This window comes from Bidens hawaiensis, unplaced genomic scaffold (assembly GCF_021521415.1).
Source record: "Bidens hawaiensis isolate Kalapana, Puna unplaced genomic scaffold, B.hawaiensis_p1.1 tig00077007_1, whole genome shotgun sequence".
Classification (NCBI taxonomy): domain Eukaryota; kingdom Viridiplantae; phylum Streptophyta; class Magnoliopsida; order Asterales; family Asteraceae; genus Bidens; species Bidens hawaiensis.
Window position 1 is genome coordinate 921 of NW_027503275.1, and position 21,624 is coordinate 22,544.

The following is a 21,624-nucleotide window of genomic DNA, read 5'->3' on the forward strand; positions in this document are numbered from 1 at the left end:
AAAGTCTTACATAATTTTATCAAGTTCTTGTGAATTTTGCTTTATCAATGTTCTTGTGTTCTCGTTCGGCTGGTTTTTATAAAAGTTTTAGGCCAAACCGTTACAGAGGTAACTGTTTGGTTTGGCGGTTTGAACCAGTTTTGTTTCTTATTTTTTGTTTGTTTCAAAAATCAGGTGGCACAATAACTTCTTAAGAAAAATGTTTTAAACGAAACGCTTATCGAGTCAACCCAACCTGGCCCGTAGCATATTCTAATTTTACAACCATGTTGCGGTTTATATACTAGGCCCGTGGGGTAGCGGGGACCGGCCTTTTTTCCTTAAGAATTCAGGAATTTCCACTGAGTTGACTTCTGAAAAAGGTGTTGACCAACGGTTGGTTACAGTTGAACCCGGCCTGCAGCTACACCAAATTGACAAATGTAATTGAACTTTTTCGGTACAGATTACAATTTCAAATTTAAGAATTAATTACACGGATAGTCCCTGATTATCCAAAATTACCCCTAAAAACTAATTAAAATCTATTTCATTAAAAAGTTATAATATGATAATTCTACCGTTATATACCCGATCCCACTTATTTTATCATTTTATTTTAAAATGCGATTATTACTTAAAATAACAACAAAATAAATAAATAAATAAATAAATAAAAAGACCCTGGTCAACCCAACCGTACAGATTACAATTTCAAATTTAAGAATTAATAACACGGATAGTCCCTGATTATCCAAAATTACCCCTAAAAACTAATTAAAATCTATTTCATTAAAAAAGTTATAATATGATAATTCTACCGTTATATACCCGATCCCACTTATTTTATCATTTTATTTTAAAATGCGATTATTACTTAAAATAACAACAAAAAAAATAAATAAATAAAAAGACCCTGGTCAACCCAACCTGACCCGCTACATTAAAAACATATATATCCAATTTCACTAAAAACAATTTATAATGACAATTATACCCATATTTTTTAAAAAAAATTAGAATTTTATATTTAACCTTATAATATGACAATGCTACCCTTATATTCTGTGAACATTTTTGACATGTTGGATAAAGAGTTTCTGGTCAGCCCAACCTGACCTGCACCAAACATCTATTCATTTTGACCCATTACCCAACATGTTTGACCCGTCCATTTAGCCACCACTACTTCTAAGTCCTAATGAACATTTTTTTTAAATCAAGATTGAACGCTACCTGGGGAGGCGGGTCATTAGTTTCTTGTGGCTTGAATCCGGTTGCTATTAGGGTGATGCTCACCTAAATCGACATTTATTTATCAAATTTTTAGAACCAAATAATAAAAAGGCGTTAAAAAAAATTTTCACTTTTGAAACCGTTGTGGTATTAGATTAAAACATGAACTTACTTGACCACTTATTGACGGGTCAATCACGGCTCCAAAGATTAAGTTTGCACTGGGGTCCACAAGATCGTATATAACCTCAGCTGCAGTATTCACCTGCAATTCCATAATTCCATTAGTTGACCAAAAACTCCAAAATGAACACTGACTTTGACTTTAAAAAGTCAAAACAGGTTAGTTAGAGGTGTAAAATTGATAATGAATCTTTTAAAGATGTCAATAATTACAGTAACGGGATATTAGGAATTATAAATGTATAAAAGATGAGCTTTTAAATTTGGATAACCAAATAAATAACTAATATTGATAATTTTAAAAAAGAAAAAGTCAAAGAGAGACCACAAGTAAAGTCAAATCCGTGCCACCAGTGATATTCCAAACAATTCCAGTAGCTCTTTCGATACCGATATCTAACAATGGTGATTGAATTGCATTAAATGCAGCATCTCTTGCCCTTGTTTTCCCTGTAACCAAACACACACCAATTGAATTCAAACTTTCGGGGTGTTTGGATGTGCAGATAAACTGATTCTGGTTTTTGAGTTTTGAATTTTATATGTCCAAATATTTAGATTTGGTGAAGCGCATATGTAAAGGGTGTAACGAGCCTATTATTTAATATTTTAAATATATATTTGCATAATAATTGTTATTATATAAAACTATAAATACATATAAAAAGAATAACAATATATATAAAAATATTAATAAATAATAAACAAGCTGAGATCGAGCTTGAGACACTACTGACGAGCAGAGCTTGAGTAAAAGTTAAACGAGCCGAGCTCGGGCTCGAGTCATATACAGCCCTAGTACACGCATGGATAGTGGTGGGAACGAGCTGAGCTCTAGCTCGGCTCATTTATTATTTAGTGTATATACTTTTTTTAATTGATTTCTATTTATAAATATTACTTATTACATTATATAAAAATGATATATAAATTATGCTTCTATTAAACAAGCTTATTTTAAGGCTCGAGCTCAGACTCAGGCTAGGGCTTGTTTAAGCTCGGCTCGACTGGAACTTTTAACGAGCCTATCTCAAGTAGCTCACGAGCCGGCCTGGCCCGCTTACACCCCTACGTATATAGCTAGAGTTGGATAGTTAGTGATTTAATGAATTATTATCTCACTTAGTCACTTTGATTTTGACAAAACACTTTGAAAACGCGCATCCAAGCACCCCTAATTATAAACGTATGCATCATACTATTGAATATCAACCATAAATATATGTACATCAAATTTAACATTTAAATTCAAAACCAATGAACAATTGGAGGCTTGAAGCTTGGTTATAATGATGTCGTAAAAAATTGTACTCCCTCCGTCCCATTAAAAGTGTCATGGTTTGAAAACACAAAGTTCAAGGTAGATTGAATGAATACTTATTTTGCTTACCAAATGACAATAATGCCCTTGGAAATTGGGTCCATCAATATTGTTAATTAATGTTAGTTGTGTGTGTCTAAGGGTAAACTTGTAAATTGGCTAATAAATTTTGAAAGTGGACATTTGTAATAGGACAAACAAAAAAGGAAATATGGACACTTTTAATGGGACAGATGGAGTAATAAAGTTCTATAACAATCAATAAAGAAACATGAAATCCCAATATTATAAACCGAGTAAATGTTTTCCACGTACCAGTTGCAGTTCCTATCCCCATTAATGACGAGCCCGCATTCGCCATAATTGTTCGAATATCAGCAAAATCCACATTAACCAGTCCTGGTATCTGCAATTTTAACATAACTCGTGTTACAAGAATCATGATTCATTGATTGTATATAGACGTGCTATAGGATGAACTCTGTGAAATAGAAACAAACTTTACATTTGTTTCCATTTTCAACAACCAAATAAACGCACCCAGTAATATCCCACTCGTATCCAGACGCAAACTATATTGTTTTCACATACTATAACTTTATACTCACATTTATGCAACAAAAGATACAAGCGTATATTAAACAATTACATTTTAACTATAAATCTTACGTCAATTTATTTTTTAGTTTTAAACTTTGGCATAAGTTACCCAACCAATTTAATTTATTACATAATAAAACACGTTTAAAATAAATAAATAAATGGGTTAAACGGGTCAACTCGCGAACCTGCCAGGTTTTGACACAAACACGATCTGTTATACTAAGCAAGTTCATGATTCAACCTGAACTCGTTTATACCAAACCCACGTATCTCGTGTCGTGTCAGAAGTTCACCCGTTTAAACCAAACCCAATTTTTTTAACAATTTGCTTGTGAATTTTGTACCGTGATAATATCTGAAATGCCACGAACGCCTTGTCTCAGAATATCGTCGGCTAGATTAAACGCATCGGTTACAGGGGTAGATGGGGAAATTGCGGTCAATAATTTATCATTTGGAATGACAATTAACGTGTCGACATTTTCTCTCAACGATGCAATTCCTTCTTGTGCCTGAATTGCCCTTCGCCTACCCTCGAAAGAAAACGGAGTTGTCACGATACCAACGGTCAAAATACCCATTGACTTTGCTATCCCGGCAATCACGGGGCCCGCACCCGTACCTGTTCCTCCACCCATTCCGGCCTACACACATATTTTTCAAACTAAGTGTTATTATTATAAAAATCACAAAATTTGAACATCTAATGAAACTAAAACGGTAGGTATAAACAAATATCAAAACTTTTACTTTCGAGCGTTAAACCGTTCACGAAAGATTAAATATGAAAAAAATTTTTAAAAATTAACAGCACGAAACCAGTTAACTAATAACATATACATATTATAACAAAAAAACACTTACCTTAACAAAAACCATATCTGACCCATCAAGAGCTTCTTCCATCAAACGTCTACTTTCTTCAGCCGCATTCATCCCAACATCCGGGTTCCCACCCGCCCCGAGCCCTCGGGTCAACTCTTGACCAATCTGCAACCGTTGACGCGGATAAACCGGCGACATTCTCAAACTTGAACATCCGTATTAACTATCCAAAACTCAACACCCGTCATAGCATTCTCAATCATACGGTTGACAGCGTTTGACCCGCCTCCACCAACGCCAATCACCTTAATCTTGGCAGCGTTGTACCCAACGGGCCTCGTTGAATCTTTCAAGCTCTCAGTAATATCATTATTATTAGTAGTATTTTTATTATTACTAATAATGGTTTTGTTTCCATCACCTTTGAGAAGATAAACGTCCGAGTGTAGGTTAAGAAACGGGTCGTTTTTGTTGGATTTGTTTGTTGAAGAACATTTGATTATGTTTTTGGGGGTGTATGAAACAATGTTGGTTTGTTTTAAGGTTGATGGTCTTTTAAGGTTTTGAGGTTCTAAAGGTGTTAATAATGGAAATGTGCATGTTGTCATTGTTTCAAATCGAGAAATGGACTTTGGAAACCGAAAGGTAGTTGTGTTACGCGATTGTAATGAGACGGGTTACCTGCAGAACAAAATAAAGAAACTGAATTTTGAATCTTGAATCTTGAATACAACCAGTTTAACTTATTTATCTTGAACCTAAGTTTAATAGTGTGTCGTGTTTGGGTTGACTTGTTTACAGGGTTCAACCCGCCACACATGTTTAGTTAAACAGGTCGACTCACTAGCCCGTTCAACACATATTTTTACAATCCACCAACCTGATTAACACGTTTACAACTTGATTATTACCCGCCAACCCGTTTGATACGTTAAGATAAATGGGTAATTGGTTGTGCCCGGGTTGACTTGTTTTACCCATTTAGTTAAACATGTCAAGCTGCCAATCTGTTTAGTTATATGAGTCAACCTACTAACCAATTTACAATACATTTAACCCATATTTTTACAACCCACCAACCCGATTAACAAGTTTATAACTTGATTATTATTACCCGCCAACCCATTAACAAGTTTTACTCGTTTAGTTAAACAGGTCGACCCACTGACCCGTTTAACCAGTATTTTAACAACCCGATTGAAAAGTCAAAAACTTGATAAGTACCCGCCTACCCGTTAAATGGGTTACATGGGTCGTGTTCGGGTTACACAATTTTAAGTGTGCGCACGTTAAAGTTGATGTTTTTAACACTAATATAAATACGGGTCGTGTTCGGGTTAAACTAATTCAAGACCTAAATACACTGTAAGCAGTAAAACCCCCAAATGTGGCATTACTAATACCAGCACACATTAACCAAAATTAGCAATTTGAAAGCTCAAATGGGACTGTAAATTAAGCAATTAACAATGTATTGAACTTAAAAGCAGAAATTAACCTAAATGTAGAACAATAATAATGGGGATAAATGGGTATGTATGTATGTATGTATACAGGAGTTGAAAGAACAAACATACATACCTAAATGTAGAACAATAATAATAATTGGCGATGAAGTAAAACGTAGTTAACAGAAACTTGCACCGATTTCCATTTACAGAATGAATAAGAATAAAGAAGAAAAGAAAATGGGTCAAAAAAGAAATAAAATGGACAACTTTAGTGATTTTGGGGGTGTTTGGGAATTGGGTTTGGGATTAGGTTGTTAAAGTTTATGATTCGGTCGGTATCCGTTTGATTCATTATGGTATAGGTATGCTATTAACACATGGTATAGGGACCGGAAGATAAAACTCAAGAAATAAAGTTGTGATAGGATATTGATTCAGTGCGTGACGGAAAAGAACGAAAAATATCAGTTAGTTATATTTGACCTGTTCGATTTTGAAGAAATTTTAATCGAAAGGTAGATAAAAATAAGGACAGCACAAGGGTGTATTTGGAACTTTTTTGAGACGTTATGTTATTTTATTAGAATAACAAGAAAGGTAAACAACGTCAACTTATAAAAAAAGAAATAAAGGAACTACATGTGGGGTGGCTTTAATAACATGTATGTTTGTGCTTCAATTACTTATGTATCACTTATTAGACCACCTGCTATGGGGCGCGGTGGGGTGGTCTTTCTGGGCGCTGTGGGCGCGGAACACCGCCGTGGGGCGCGGTTGGAACGTGGGCGCCAACAATCCGGTCGTTGCAACGGCCGGCGCGGATGAAGAAATTTGATGGGCCCCCTCCCTTCAAATTAGATGGAGTCCAACAAGATCTGGTCAACATGGTATTGGGTGGTGGTGGCGTGACGGAATTCGACGCCGGAGTCGTTGCAAGGGATGTGGAGGTGGCCGTCGGAGTCGGTGGTGAGGCGGCCGACGAGGGGCAGGAATTGAGAGAGGGTTTTAGAGAGAGAAAGCTTCAAGAGAGGGTGTGAGTTTGCGAAGGATGTGGAGGTGGCCGTCGGAGTCGGCCGGCGATGATGATGATGATGATGATGATGATGATGATGATGATGATGATGAACAGTGTGTGGTTGAGGTTAGGTGAAGTGAAGGGTGAGAATTTTAAGTTATTTATATTTATATAAATTTCTAAAAAAAACAAAAAAAATAAGGGCTTCGAAGTCCCCGCACCATAGAGGGCATCTTTGGGGTGGGGCTTCCAGTGCCCACGTGACGCTGACGTGGCACTGGGGAGGGGCTTCGAAGCCCCTCACCATAGAGGATGGCCTTAGACTATACGCTATGGGGCGGGGTTGGCTGAGATGGCATGGGGTGATGGGAGCGAAACACCGCCGTAGGGCGCGGTTGTTCCTTGGGCGCCGTTGATTCCAGCGTTCAAACGGCCGACGCGCTTGGTGGGGTTTTGGTGCCCCCCCCCCCAACTTTCATTTTGAACGGCTAGTTTTTTTAAAAAAAAAACTAATTATTTTATTATAAATACTAACTCATTTTATCATTCTATACACAAACAAATACAAAATACTATCAAATTTCAAAACAAAAAACTCTCAACTCTCTACCATGAATCCTTTCTCAAATTTCACCGGCTCGAGCTCAAACCCAAACCCAAACCCAAACCAGAACACGAGCTCGAGCTCAAACCCTAACCAAAACCCGAACACCAACCCAAACCCGTGGGATCCGTCTCAAAGGTGGTGGGCTAGTTTACTCGCAAACAATGACCCTACCAACCCTTACTTTGCCAACTAGCATGTAACCGCAATGCCTCCAAACGATATGTTTTATCGAATGTCAATGTCGTTTATGCCTCCGCCACCCCAAACCCAAGTTGTGGAAACCCAAATTCCCGAAAGCCAAGTCGACGAACCCCAAGTTCGTCGCAAGTGAAGCCATAAAAAGAAGGTTGTTGCCGTTCAAACACCAACCAAATTGTACGACAGGAAGAAGTGGGAAGATGATGAGGAAGCGGCGTTGGCGCAAGCGTGGATCGACTCATCCGGAGACTCGGTGTTAGGTGACGGTAAACGCACCGCGATATTTCGGGCAGAAATACGTGATAAGTTTTTTGAGATAACGGGTCAAGGTCGCTAACGCGGGGATGATTCCGTCTCCAACAAATGGAAGGCAATGGTTTTAAAAATGAACCACTTCTCCACAATTCACACTCACCTTAATAACAACACAAAAAGCGGCACGAACGACGCCGACCTTCTTGAGGCTATGTTGAAACAATACAAGGTCCTTCATGGTCACCACTTCGGCATGGCGATGTTTGAAATTTGGAAGAAATGCACGAGCTCGCCAAAGTGGTATCCGATCCCGACATCTTCACCGCGACCGTTCAAACGGTCAAAAACAACGTCTACTTTGGCCGATCAATCGCCGTCTCAAGCTGCGTCGGATGCTCGTTCTCAGTTTAACTTAAACGAGAGTGATCCCGATTTTCTTTTTGATGAACCGGATGAGTTGCCACGTCCGGTAGGAAGAGAAAGGGCCAAGGCGGCGGCTAGAGGCGGGGGGTCTTCGTCTAGAACGGCATCCTCGATGAGTTCCTACGACGAGCGCGCTGTTTGACAACTTGGAGCTTGCACTTAAAGAGTTTCGCGAGGAAAAAAAAACACTCGAAAGAGGAACTCAAGATAATACACGAAGAAAGAAAAACGATGCATGCGGAATACAAAGCCATGCATGAAGAAAGAAAGGAGGCTAAATCAGAACGACAACGAGAGAATGACTTCAAGCTCCTCGCAAAGGATCTCTTGCATCTAAATCCGGCCACGCGGGCGTTTTTGGAGAAAAAGAAAGAAAAGATAATGGCAAAATACGCAAACGAGGACTCGGACGCCGAAAATTAGTTGTATTTTTTTTTTCTATTTGTATGTTTTTTTTATGTATTTTAGTTTAATTAAGTTTGATTTTTATTATTTAGGTTTTTATATTAAGTTTGTTAGTTTTATTAAATTAAAAAAGAAAAAAAAATTAAGGGGCTTCGAAGCCCCGTCACCATTGAGGGGCATCTTTGGGGTGGGGCTTTGAAGCCCCCTAGTGCACACGTGGCGCTGGGGAGGGGTTTCGAAGCCCCTCACCATAGTGGCCAGTCTGATGACTTGGTTTCGAGAAAATTTATATCAAGACGTTGATAAAATTTGGCACGTTGCAATGACAAACCCAAAATTTTATAAATAGGCTTGTAAACAAACCATATGTTTAGTGAACCGTACAATGAGAAGTTCGTTTATGTTTGTTTATTTAATAATCAAACAAACATGAGGACAATTTTTTTGTTAAACAGATGTATATAAACACATGTCTAGTTTGTTCAATTACGTTCATTTATGTTATAAGTTTACGTTTGTTAATATTTTTTAGGCCCAACACCTTCATGTTTACATTTTCTTATAGTAGGTTTTGGATCAATATTAATTGTTCGCCCATCTATGTTTAGTTATGTTCATCCGATTACGTTCATGAACTGTTTATTTCACTGTTAACTAATAAACATAAACGAACATTAACACGTTCATTTCTTAAGGAATGAATGTGAACAAGAAAACATGTTCATTAATTCCTCTTCTATCAATTGTTTTGATTAAAGTTTTTCAAAATACCCAATATATATTTATTCGATTTGTTTACATGCCTGTTTATAAATCTAGACCAGTAAATTTTGGTGTAATATGTTTAAGATCCAGTCTCATATTATAGTGATAAATAATCAGTAGTGAAGAAACACTAAGTGACCCCGGGCAGATTATAGGTAATCTGAGGGCTAAGTAATGTTTCCCACGAAGGTTAGGTCCAGCAGAGTAAGTTGTACTTCAGGGAACCTGCAAAACAGACACCGTAAGCTCGTCACTGAGAAGGGGGGGGTTCCTCCTTGTGACCACCCTCCGGCGTGAGAATCAGTCTATATTGCTCTTTGAATATAAAAGTATATGAATACTATTAGAGCAGTTATCAAGTAAGTTATACGAGATAGTAGATGATGAAATGATAATACCATTTGCTGTCTTTTATAGCCGAAGGTGGGTATCCAAGGGGTTTAGCCGGCCCAACACGCTACCAACTGTAACCTATGCACGTGCCTTGCCTGTGAGTGGTGGACAGGTAGCGTCTGACATAGAGCAGGCGTGCCGTGCACTCTTCGTCTTCTACCAACTGCAGGCTAGGCACGTGCTCTGGCAGGAGTTGGTGAGCAGGCGGCGGCTATTGGTCACAGTGCAGTGGCGTGCTGTCTGCCACGCTGCTGTCAGTGAGCTGTCGCATTCTTGGTCAGATCTTTTGTCTTTACCTCGCCAGGTATCACGCAAAAGATCCTCCATCATACGGACTGGCCCATTTTGGCGGGAGTTTTCCCCCTCCCGCCTTTGCTCATTCTTTCAGGTGACACTGAATATTTGTAAGTGTTAAGCCTTATGCGTGTAGCTATGCTGTGCGGGTAGCCTTCCCTGATGGCTTGTATCCGCAACTGCGGGAACAGGCGGGTTACTTTACCATTGGGAGGCTTTTCCCTGCGTATGCAGCTTGCATACTGCGCGTAGGCTTCTCTGAGCATGGTGGGTCCTGCGGGAGTAGATGGTCTTTGCGCAGACATCCCTGTTCAAGGTGAGTCATGCGGGACCAACTGAGCCCTGCTGGGACCTACCTCTTCAAGTCCCCCCAGTCCAATGTTCTTCTCATGAATGTCTAATAAAGTGAGGTGAACTTTTGGACTTAAGCAAAGGGTTTTGAAAAGGGGTTTTTGTAAGGTTTTCCATGGGGGTTCTTCCCGCGGAAGTCCTTGTCACTTGCAGAAATTCCCGAGTTTCCTGCTTGGTCTTTGGGTATGATGCGGGTAGGTCTGTAACCTCCTCGCAAGTCAGGAGCACTGAGTCTTAGTTGTGCGGATTCTCCCTGTGGTTCTGGTAGGTTTTGAACATAGTGATCAATTATGTTTAAACCACCAATTCCATCTTGGAGCCTCAAACAACGTAGTACTCGATGTTCCCGCTATGCGGGGATGTTATTTCCGCTTCCGCAAGCATTGCCCAGAAGATCCTTCTTGGTTTCAATTCTCAGCGGGTGCTAGGTATGTGAAGGGTTTTGCCTTTACACTGTACCCGCACCCGTCTTACGGTTACTTTACTTCCAAGGTATTCCTGGCGTCCATTCCCTGCGGGTGCTAGGTATGTGAAGGGTTTTGCCTTTACACTGTACCCGCACCCGTCTTATGGTTACTTGGTTGCCAAATATTTTGGCTTCAATTCCCTGCGGGTGTTAGGTATGTGAAGGGTTTTGCCTTTACACTGTACCCACACCCGGCTTATGGTTACTTGTTTGCCAAGGGGTATTTTCCCGCTTATTTTTTGAACCTTAAGTCTTCAAATTTTTAAATTTTGAAATTTGAAGGGTTGGTGGATGGATAACAACCCAATACCTCAAACGTCGTGCGACGGTTTCTTCTGACTGTGTCAGGACGTGCCAGAAGTTATGGCGACATGACATTATGTGGTCATTCCAGTTGCTTTTTCAGGCGCGTGGGCACGGGATTTCGGGCGCGTGGCCGCGAAATCTCTGGCACACGTCCTTTTGACAGCTGTTGCCAGTTTGTTTTTGCCACGCGTCATAGTGTCATTGCACCTTTGCTTTCTCTTTCTTCCGTATTAAATGCATCGCATTAATTGCGATTACTATATAAAGGGGGAGAAGGTTATTTGCAATTCACACTTTCCACTTTCATCTCTTCTTCTCAAGTAATTTCCGGCGAATTTCTTTTTCAGTAAAGCATTATTCCGAAATCTCTTCTTCCACCATGTCTTCTCACGATGCTGATGACCAGAAGACTGCTGGTGAATGCCAGTGTTCTCTTCCTGCCGAGCTGTACCAGTATATCGTCAGGAAGTTCATGCTCGAGTCTCTCGAGCCTGAGTTTCCTGAGCCCCACCATACTGTGTACGATGCCCCAAGTGGCAAGATCGGGGTTTATGCTGCATTCTTTGTCTATGGGAACCTTAGGTTTCCGTTGACAAAGTTTGTGTACCGTGTCCTAGAGAGGCACGGTGTGCACTTGACAGAGGTGCACCCCATGGCTATTGCCAAGGTCCGGCACTTTGAGTGGGTGTGCCGGATACTGGGCCTTGAGCCCCTCGTTGACCGCCTGATGACCTTCTATACTTGGAGGTGCATCCAAGGGTGGTACACTCTTACAACCCGTATCAAGGGTTTAAAGATTTGTGCCACCGAGCGGAGTCTTCGCTCATGGAGGAGAGAGTTCTTCTTCATATCCGCTCGAGCCATCCCCATTGCCATGAAGTTCAAGAATGGCCAGCCGCTTCCGAACCTTCCCGCCATCAACTACGAGGAGGCGGAATGGTTCGCGAAGATATCCCGGGTCCAGTCCCCGGTTTTCCGTTTTCCAGAGTCGGCGATGGTGATGCTGGGGATGAGCCGGGTGTGGAAGGCGGCGAATGCGGATAAGGTTCCGATCGTCCTTGAATATGGTTCGAACTCTACCCCTTATGGTATGTCTTGTTTCTTTTTGCTGACTACGATTTTTTCTAACTTTCTTGTTGATTTCAGAGGGTAACGATCTTCAATCGCTCCTGAATCCGCGGGAGGAAGATGGTCCTGCGCGGATGGGTACTCGTGCTCTGGACGAGAACGAGTTGCCCATCTTAGAGCAGACTGCGGGTCGGTTCGTGGAGGTTTACCCGCCAGGCCAAGAGATCCTGAGCCACTGACGGCCAGGTAAGCCTATCTTCTACCCTGATCCTCTCAATGCTGTGCCTGCTGCTGGAGTTCATGACATTTCTTCTTCTGAGGAATCCGCAGAAGGTCCTCCGCTGGTGCGGAAGAAAAAGGCTGCCGTCGGGAAAGGCAAGGAGAAGGTGGCCTCTACGGCCGACCCGGTAGTCCTATCTGACTCGGAGTCAGATAATGCAGAGGTGGCGGGGAAGCCCGGTGGTGAAGAGACCACCGTTCCGGAGGCTGCAGGTGTTACCTCCGGGGAGGCAGCGACGACGACGGTTACCGGTGTTAAGAGGCCGGCTCCATCGGGTTCGCCCCCGCTCGTCCGTGCGTTCAAGCTCAAGAGACCCCGTAAGTACCCCCATAATTCTTGTCTAGATTTGTTTCGAATAAATTTTTCTAACACTTTTGCTCGTGCAGGTGCGGATGTTGACGCATTCCAGGGTGGAGTTGGAGTAAGTATTCCCCCGCCAATGACGGTAGGCTCGGTCAGCCTTCCCGAGGCGTCGACCCAAGCGTCTACGCTTGCTTCCGCTGGTTCCAGCCTTCCTGAGGCTGTTCCAGCTGCGAAGGTGTCTCCGCCGGCCGTGAGTGCAGTTTTTACAGCATCTTTCACGGAGCCGGCGGTTACTGTTGCTGAGCAGTCGGCGCCAACAATGGCTACCACGGCGGCTGCCACTATACCTGCGCCAACGGCACCGACGGCCGGACCATCAGGTACGCGCCGGGCTTCCCGCCGATCTATGCCACCTTCCCGTCTGCCTGACCTGTTGGATGGATTTCCTTTAGGTTCAGGTGATGGGTTTGGCGGCTATCGGCCTGTTATTGACCCTACAGGTACGTAGGGTTCTTTTTTCTTTGTATATTTTTGTCATCTTTTCCTAACTGCCTTTGTTTCTTTTGCAGTGTCGGATTCCAATGAAGTGTATGTTCCAAGATGGAACATACGCCGAGGAACAACCCTTCGCACCCCTGTGGAGTGCGTGGACTGGGCTCGCCACGCTGCTCCTCATGGTGCGTTGGGGGAAGCCATGGCTAGCTACCAAGAGGGTAGGCTAACCAATGAGCTTCGGGTTCTCCAGGCCCGAACGCAGCCCCGCGTCGAGCTGCTTTGTCGTGAAAACGACAAGTTAAAAGCAGCTCGCGCCAAAGATGTATCTGAAGCGCGGGCTCTTCGGGAGGAGAACCGGCAGTTGGCCGCTGCCGCAGCCGAGAAGGAGAAGGCATTCAAGGCCCTCGAGGTTGAAGTCCAGGCGCGACTCGAGGCCCGCTCCAAGGCTGCCCAAGCTGTGAATGAACAGCTTCGGCTGGCTAAGGAGACTGCGCGAAACTCAACTGAGAGGGCTGCCAAGGCTGAAGCTGTTGCTGAGCCGCTTCGCGAAGAGAATGAGCAGCTTAAATGCAAATTAAAAGCTCTTCAACATGCTCATGACGCCTTGGCAATGGAAGATGCCAAGAAGCTGCAAGAGATCCTTGACCAGAGGGGGGTGCTTGACCGCACTGAGAGGAAACTTCAAAGCGTCGAAGAAGCTGCCGCCAAGGAAATTCAACTTGCCAACCTTGATAAAAGCGGAGCCGAACGTGCTTACAAAGAAAGTCAAGCTACCCTCCAATGGCTGCTTCGAGAAGCGTTGCCTCAGGTATCCTCTTTTTCTTTACGCTTTCTGCTCGTAATTAGAAAATGTTCTAACTTTAATTCTTTTGTAGGTTGTGCGTCAGGTCCTTTCAGAGACCTCTTATGACGATGCGATGAGCGCAGCCCTCAACGCTTCTCATGAGGATGGGCAGAAGACTGGCTTCCTGCTTGGTCTAGGGTTTGCTGAGAGAGGCTTTCCGCCCTCCAACTTCCCTTTATTCAATGTTAACACTGAAGCTGCTTATGACCAAGCTGTGAACCAGTACGCTGCCTTCCCGCATCCAGTGGTGGAGAAGGTGAATGAAGCTGCTGCTGCTGATGATGGGCTAAACATCCTTAAGGCTTTCCTTGGGCAGCCGCGCTCTGATGGTGCTGGCCCAAGCGGAGGTGGCCCTGAAGCCTGATCCTGAAGATCCCTTCCCGCTGCTAGGATAGACTTAGCTTTGTATAGATTTCTTTTAGGCGGGTAGTTACCCAGCCATTCTTGTAATTGATTGTGAAATATTAATCTCTTTGCGTATAAGATTGTTATTTCCTTCCTTGGGTTCCTTGCTTTATAAACTTATGACTTGCATACTTAGTTTGATTTAGCAATTTTCCAAGTGTTTAGAATAAGAACCTTTGAACGTGGTTGATGATGGGTTAAAGTTTCGCCTCCTCCTTCGTGATTGTGCGGGTAAAACCGTCACTTGCACTTGGTAGGATGGCTAATCTTTACCCTCTATCTGACCTGCGTGTAGGTTTCCTTTTCGAAATTTCTAAGGCATTAAGTTAAACCTTTGAACGTGGTTGATAATGGACTAAAGTTTTCGCTTCCTCTTTCGTGATTGTGCGGGTGTAACCGTCACTTGCACTTAGTAGGATGGCTTTAACTTTAGACCTATATCTGACCTGCGTGTAGGTTTTTCTTCTCCTTTTTTAAGTGTTCATAAGTTAACCTTTTAACGTGGTAGATGGTAAGTTAAGTTTGGCTTCCTTGTTCGTGATTGTGCGGGTAAGACCGTCACTTGCACTTACAAGGATGGCTAAACTTTACCTTCATCTGACCTGCGTGTAGGTTTTCCTTAGAACTTTTTAACATTTTGGCGTTGTGTTTATGCGGGTATTGCCGCCTTCCACACGCAACTACTTCTTCCCGTAAGGGAAGTTCATAGGTTACAAGCTATCAATACATCATGAAAGGAGAATCATTTCCATTAGAAGTGGCTCTAGGCCTTTTCTTTACAAGTTGGAATTGATCTACATATAACATTTGCGTAATTGAGCTCCATTCCATGTTCTAGGGATGGGAGTGCCATCGAGCCTTTCGAGCCGGTACGCGCCCTTTCCCAGAACTTCTTTGATAATGTATGGCCCTTCCCAAATCGGGGCCAACTTTCCTGGGCGTTGTTGGTTCGAAGCCTCGTTGTTACGCAGTATGTAGTCTCCTTCCTTGAAGTTGCAGAGTTTTACCCGCGTGTTGTAGTACTTTTGCATTTGTCGTTTGTAGTTTTCTTCACGCACGGCGGCTAAGTCTCTGCGCTCTTCGGTTAGCATAAGGTCTAACCGTCTTTCCGCATCATTGTCTTCTGGTTGGATTAAGACCCTTGGTGAGGGTAAACCGATTTCGACTGGGATCATGGCTTCAGTGCCATAAGTGAGACTGAACGGGGTTTCTCCCGTACTGGTCTTCTTCAGCGTTCTGTTTGCCCAAAGGACGTGCGGAAGCTCGTCCACCCAGCCGGATCTGTGTTCCAAGAGTCTTTTCTTGATGCCTTCGACGATGCTCTTGTTTGCTCTTTCTACCTCACCGTTACCTTGCGGGTGTGCCACTGAGGTAAAGGTGTGGGTGATTTGAAGTTCTTTCAGCCACTGCTGTAGCTTCTTGTCAGCAAAGTTGGTGCCATTGTCGCTTACCAAATTCTGTGGAAGTCCAAAACGACAAATAATAAATTCCCAAATAAATTTTTTGATATGCTTTGCAGTTGTTTGGGCTAAAGGTTTCGCTTCTATCCATTTGGTGAAGTAGTCAATGGCTACCACTAGGAACTGAACATTCCCAGCTGCTGTTGGAAATGGGCCTGTCACGTCAATGGCCCACTTCTGAAATGGCCACGAGGAAGTGACAGGAACAAGTTCATTTTTCGGGCGATGCGTGTTGGGTGCGTAAAGCTGACAAGATCTGCATTTTCTGATGTATGCCAACGCGTCCATATGCATACCCGGCCAGAAGTATCCCGCGTTGTTTAGCTTGGCTACCACAGCGCGGGGGCCTGCGTGTACTCCACAGATGCCTTCGTGAACCTCCCTTAGGAGGTAGTCAGCATCTTGGTTGTCTACGCATCTTAACAATGGGCCAAGAAAGTTACGTCTGTAAAGGGTGTCATTGACCAGCTGATAATTCAGTGCTTTACAGCGTAGTTTTCTTGCCTGTGACTTCGACTCTGGTAACGTTCCTGCTTCAAGGTATTTTATTATTGGGGTCATCCATGTTTCTGTACCGGTTTGGATGACACAAATTTCCTTGTGCGGGACTGATGGTGTTTCGAGGAGTTCCACGCGGATGTCCTTTCCCAAGTGGGTGAAGGCCAGTGATGCAAGCTTACTTAACGCATCCGCAGATTTGTTTTCGCTGCGCTTGACATGTATCACTTTACAATCATTAAAATCGCGCATGATGGCTTTGGCCTGGGCGAGGTACAGGGCCATTGTGTCATTTACAGCCGTGTACGTCCCGTTTATTTGGTTTGCCACTAGCATGGAATCTACATGGGCTTCCAAATTTTTTACACCCATTTTACGCGCAATCCTCAATCCGGCCAGGAATGCTTCATATTCAGCTTCGTTATTCGTACTTGGGAAATCCAGCCGAATAGCATAAGTATATTCCTGGCCTGCTGGGTTTGTTAATTTTAACCCTGCGCCTGAACCCTCGTTACTAGCTGCTCCATCAGTGTAGAGTCGCCAGACCTCATCGATTTCGTGTGCTGGGGAGGGTTGAACCTCCTCCTGGCACTCTTTCTCCCGCGCAGCGGGGACTTCTGCAATAAAATCAGCCAGGACCTGGCCTTTAATGGCTGGTCTCGGCTTGTATTGAATCGCATATTCTCCCAATTCAATTGCCCATTTGGCTAGGCGTCCCGATAACTCGGGTTTGCCTAGAACATTTGAGAGTTTGAAGTTGGTGAGAATAGTGATTGGGTGACCCTGGAAATATCGTCTCAACCTGCGTGAAGCGTGTATAAGTGCCAAGACCAGTTTTTCCAGGGTAGAGTACCGGGTTTCCGCGTCTGCCAGCACGCGGCTAACATAATAGATTGGCATCTGGATGCCTTTTCGTTCTACAAGCAGGACTGCCCCGGTTGCTCTATCTGTTGCGGAGAGGTATAGGATTAACTCCTCTCCCGCTTGTGGTGCTGTGAGTGTTGGGAGTTCGATCAGGCGTGATCGAATCTCCTGGAAAGCTGCTTCCGCTTCTGGTGTCCAGCGGAAGTGCGTTTTCTTTAAACAATTTCTTAGTGTTGACACAAATGGGAACGACCTATCCGCATGGTTTGCCAAAAAGCGGTTAAGCGCGACTAGTCGTCCGTTCAGTGTTTGAGCCTGTTTTATGGTGGTAGGTGATTCCATTTTGACAATGGCTTCGACTTTTTCAGGGTTCGCTCTGAAGCCATCTTTAGTAATAATGACTCCCAAGAACTTCCCTTCTTCCACCCCAAATGAACACTTGCTCGGGTTGAGCTTCATGTTTATCTTTCTGAGCGTGTTGAAAGTTTCCTCAATGTCTTTCAACATCGCCTCTGGCTCGGGGCTTTTGATGACCAAATCATCCATATAGACTTCCAAGTTTCTCCCAATTTGGGCGTGAAACTCTTTGTCCATTAGTCGTTGGTACGTGGACCCGGCGTTCTTAAGTCCGAATGGCATCATTTTATAACAAAATGTGCCATCGGGCGTCCGAAAGGCGGTTTTGTCCTGGTCATCTACAGCCATGTGGATTTGATGGTACCCCTTATACGCATCCAAGAAGCATTTAAGGCGAAATGGTGCCACCGAATCCACCTTGAGATCAATTTCTGGTAACGGATAACAATCTTTGGGGCATGCTTTGTTCAAATCTTTGAAATCTATGCACATGCGCCATTGTTTGTTATTCTTCGGTACCATTACGGGATTTGCAACCCACGTTTGATATTTGCTAACGCGCACGATGCCCGCATCAAGGAGTTCCTTGACTTGGGTTCTGCACGCGTTGGTTTGCTCGGGCCCCATTACTCTGCGCTTTTGTACGATCGGCGTAACGGCCGGATCGCATTTGAGCTTATGCTCTGCCTTACTCCGGGGTACACCAGTCATGTCGGCTGGTGTCCACGCGAAGATGTCTGCGTTTCGCTGCAGTAAGCGCTTGAGTAAGGTGCGTGTTGGATCAACAATTGTCGGGCCAATGGTAACGGCCTGATCAGGATATTTCCCATTGAATGCCCACTGTTCAGGTTCAGTGATGGTTTGTTTGGCCATCTTCGGTTTGGGTTTAGAAGAGACAGATGCGATGCATACCTGGGGAATGCCCGTGATCATCGCTACGCCGTCAGTTGTTGGCCATCCCATCATGCCGTGGACTGAGGATACCACGGCGTTGAATCTTGCCATCCCGTCTCTCCCGAATAGGATGTCATACGTATGATGTGGTTTTTTCATTACAACAAAATCCACATCCTCCGTGCGTGAATAATTCCCATCGGTGAGAGTGACGGGGAAAGATAGGATGCCCAAGGGAGTGTTCATGCTGCCGTCAAACCCCTCCATTGAAGCGTAGACCGTCTCCAGGCGTTCCTTGTCTTCATCGTCGAGCTTGTCGAAGAACTGCCTGTACATCACTGTCGACGATGCGCCATTGTCAACGAGTGTGCGGGAGGTGATGTAGTGCCCCAGCTGGCTTTTAATGACAATGGGGCCTTCTTTGTTTGGGCCTCCCGGCACTCGCGGGAAGCGCACTTCTGCTTCCTTCCATGCGCATGGCTCGGTCATCGGTCTCTTTCTTCCTCTGACCTTACCATGGACCATGTTGATGCTGATGTCGACGGGCTTTCGTCCGTTACCCCTGTACCTGTTGTCGTTTCTTCCCCCTTTCTTGATAGATGCCACGAGGTGTTGCAACCTCCCATCCTTGACGAATGTCTCAACGATGTCCCTCAAGGATGTGCACTCCTCAGTGCTGTGGCCCTTTGTCCCATGGAAGTCACAAGACTTGCTTTGATCCGCATTGGGTTTCTGTCGGATCGCTGGGGCTTTTGGCCATGGCAGTTTTTCCGTGGCAAATATCTCCGTGACGCTCTTGGTGAGTGGCGTCCAACGGTTCTTCCGGTTGGAAGGGTGCGTGTTGTCCCTTCCGCCAACCAGAGGGCGAGAGCTTGAGGGGGTGTCAAAGTTAATCCTTGACTGCCAAATACCTTGCCGCCTCTTTTTGTTTAGCCGGGCGGCTCTCACATTGTTCTCCCTTGTCCTCTGTGTGTAGAGGTTTGTATTCTGGGGGAGATCTCTTCCCAGCTGTTTCTCCGTTTCGGCAAAGCGCTTGGCTGCCGTCATTATGGCATCCCATGTGGATGGCATGCCGTCTTTACCCGTCAAAGTGCGGATAAGTTCTGGGTACTCAGCGCCCTGAATGAAAGCGGCGCGAACGAGGTCTTCGCTGACGTTGCCCAGACTCAGCTTCTTGGAGTTGAAGCGGGTGATGAAGTCCAGTAAGGATTCATCCTCTTCTCTCACACAGTTGAGGATCGTCCACTGCTCCTCAGTGTGCTTCCTCTGTTGACTAAACTGTTGACTGAACTTGTTCTGGAAGTCTGCCCAGTCATAAATGTGGTGGACCGGTAAACGGTCAAACCATGCTCTGGCTGCTCCTACCAGAGTCATCTGGAACATGTAGCACCACGTGGGCTCCGTCCAGTTACTGACGGTTGCCCCCGCAATGAACCTGTTCAGATGGTCATCTGGGTCGGATAGACCATCGTATGTGCCAATGTTGGACATTTGTTTGGCACTCCTCGGGGCGATTGCTTCTGCAATGTCCCTAGCAAATTTTGACCTTCCTGCGTTTGTGGCAGTAGGTCTAAAGGCCTTGGAGAAGTCACGCGAGCTTTTCTCCGTGACTGGTTGGAATGCTTCCCCAAAATTCCTTTTTGGCTGGGGGTCCGTTTCCTTACGCTTCCCTTTCGCCCTATGGCGAGGGTTCGCGTCGGTGTCGGAGTCTTCCCTCTCGTCGTCTGAGTACTCGCACTCACTACTCATGTTGAGGTGCTGGCGAGTACTACCGAATTCCTCAGCTTGTTGGACTGAACGCAAGCGTTCTTCCAACTCAGCCTGAAATTCTCTTTGACGTGCCTCGGCCCATGCCTTCACTTGATCAAGTGTTTGGCGAGGGGCTCGAGTTCGTTTTTCCAGCTGGGCATCAGTGAATCCCAGTGGAATATTTACTCCACTTGCCCCTACATGAGTGACTGGGGTAGTGTTCGTAAAATGTACTTCACTTCCCCCAGCTTGGGTGGCTGGGGTAGTGTTTGTAAACATTGTGTTGCCGGTGTTTACCCCAGTGGCTGGGGTTGTGGTTACCGGAGTTTCTCTAGTCATCTTGGAAGTTTGAAAAACTGGAGAAAGATGTAGTTCTAGCTTTTATGCACGGATGGCGCCAATGAAGAAACACTAAGTGACCCCGGGCAGATTATAGGTAATCTGGGGGCTAAGTAATGTTTCCCACGAAGGTTAGGTCCAGCAGAGTAAGTTGTACTTCAGGGAACCTGCAAAACAGACACCGTAAGCTCGTCACTGAGAAGGGGGGGGTTCCTCCTTGTGACCACCCTCCGGCGTGAGAATCAGTCTATATTGCTCTTTGAATATAAAAGTATATGAATACTATTAGAGCAGTTATCAAGTAAGTTATACGAGATAGTAGATGATGAAATGATAATACCATTTGCTGTCTTTTATAGCCGAAGGTGGGTATCCAAGGGGTTTAGCCGGCCCAACACGCTACCAACTGTAACCTATGCACGTGCCTTGCCTGTGAGTGGTGGACAGGTAGCGTCTGACATAGAGCAGGCGTGCCGTGCACTCTTCGTCTTCTACCAACTGCAGGCTAGGCACGTGCTCTGGCAGGAGTTGGTGAGCAGGCGGCGGCTATTGGTCACAGTGCAGTGGCGTGCTGTCTGCCACGCTGCTGTCAGTGAGCTGTCGCATTCTTGGTCAGATCTTTTGTCTTTACCTCGCCAGGTATCACGCAAAAGATCCTCCATCATACGGACTGGCCCATTTTGGCGGGAGTTTTCCCCCTCCCGCCTTTGCTCATTCTTTCAGGTGACACTGAATATTTGTAAGTGTTAAGCCTTATGCGTGTAGCTATGCTGTGCGGGTAGCCTTCCCTGATGGCTTGTATCCGCAACTGCGGGAACAGGCGGGTTACTTTACCATTGGGAGGCTTTTCCCTGCGTATGCAGCTTGCATACTGCGCGTAGGCTTCTCTGAGCATGGTGGGTCCTGCGGGAGTAGATGGTCTTTGCGCAGACATCCCTGTTCAAGGTGAGTCATGCGGGACCAACTGAGCCCTGCTGGGACCTACCTCTTCA

The 21,624-nt window shown here is 44.6% G+C and overlaps 1 pseudogene; it reads right to left on the bottom strand.

Moving 5' to 3' along the window:
* Positions 1-276: 276 nt before the first annotated feature.
* LOC143606759 (cell division protein FtsZ homolog 2-1, chloroplastic-like) lies at positions 277-4,856 on the bottom strand (annotated as a pseudogene).
* Positions 4,857-21,624: the final 16,768 nt, after the last annotated feature.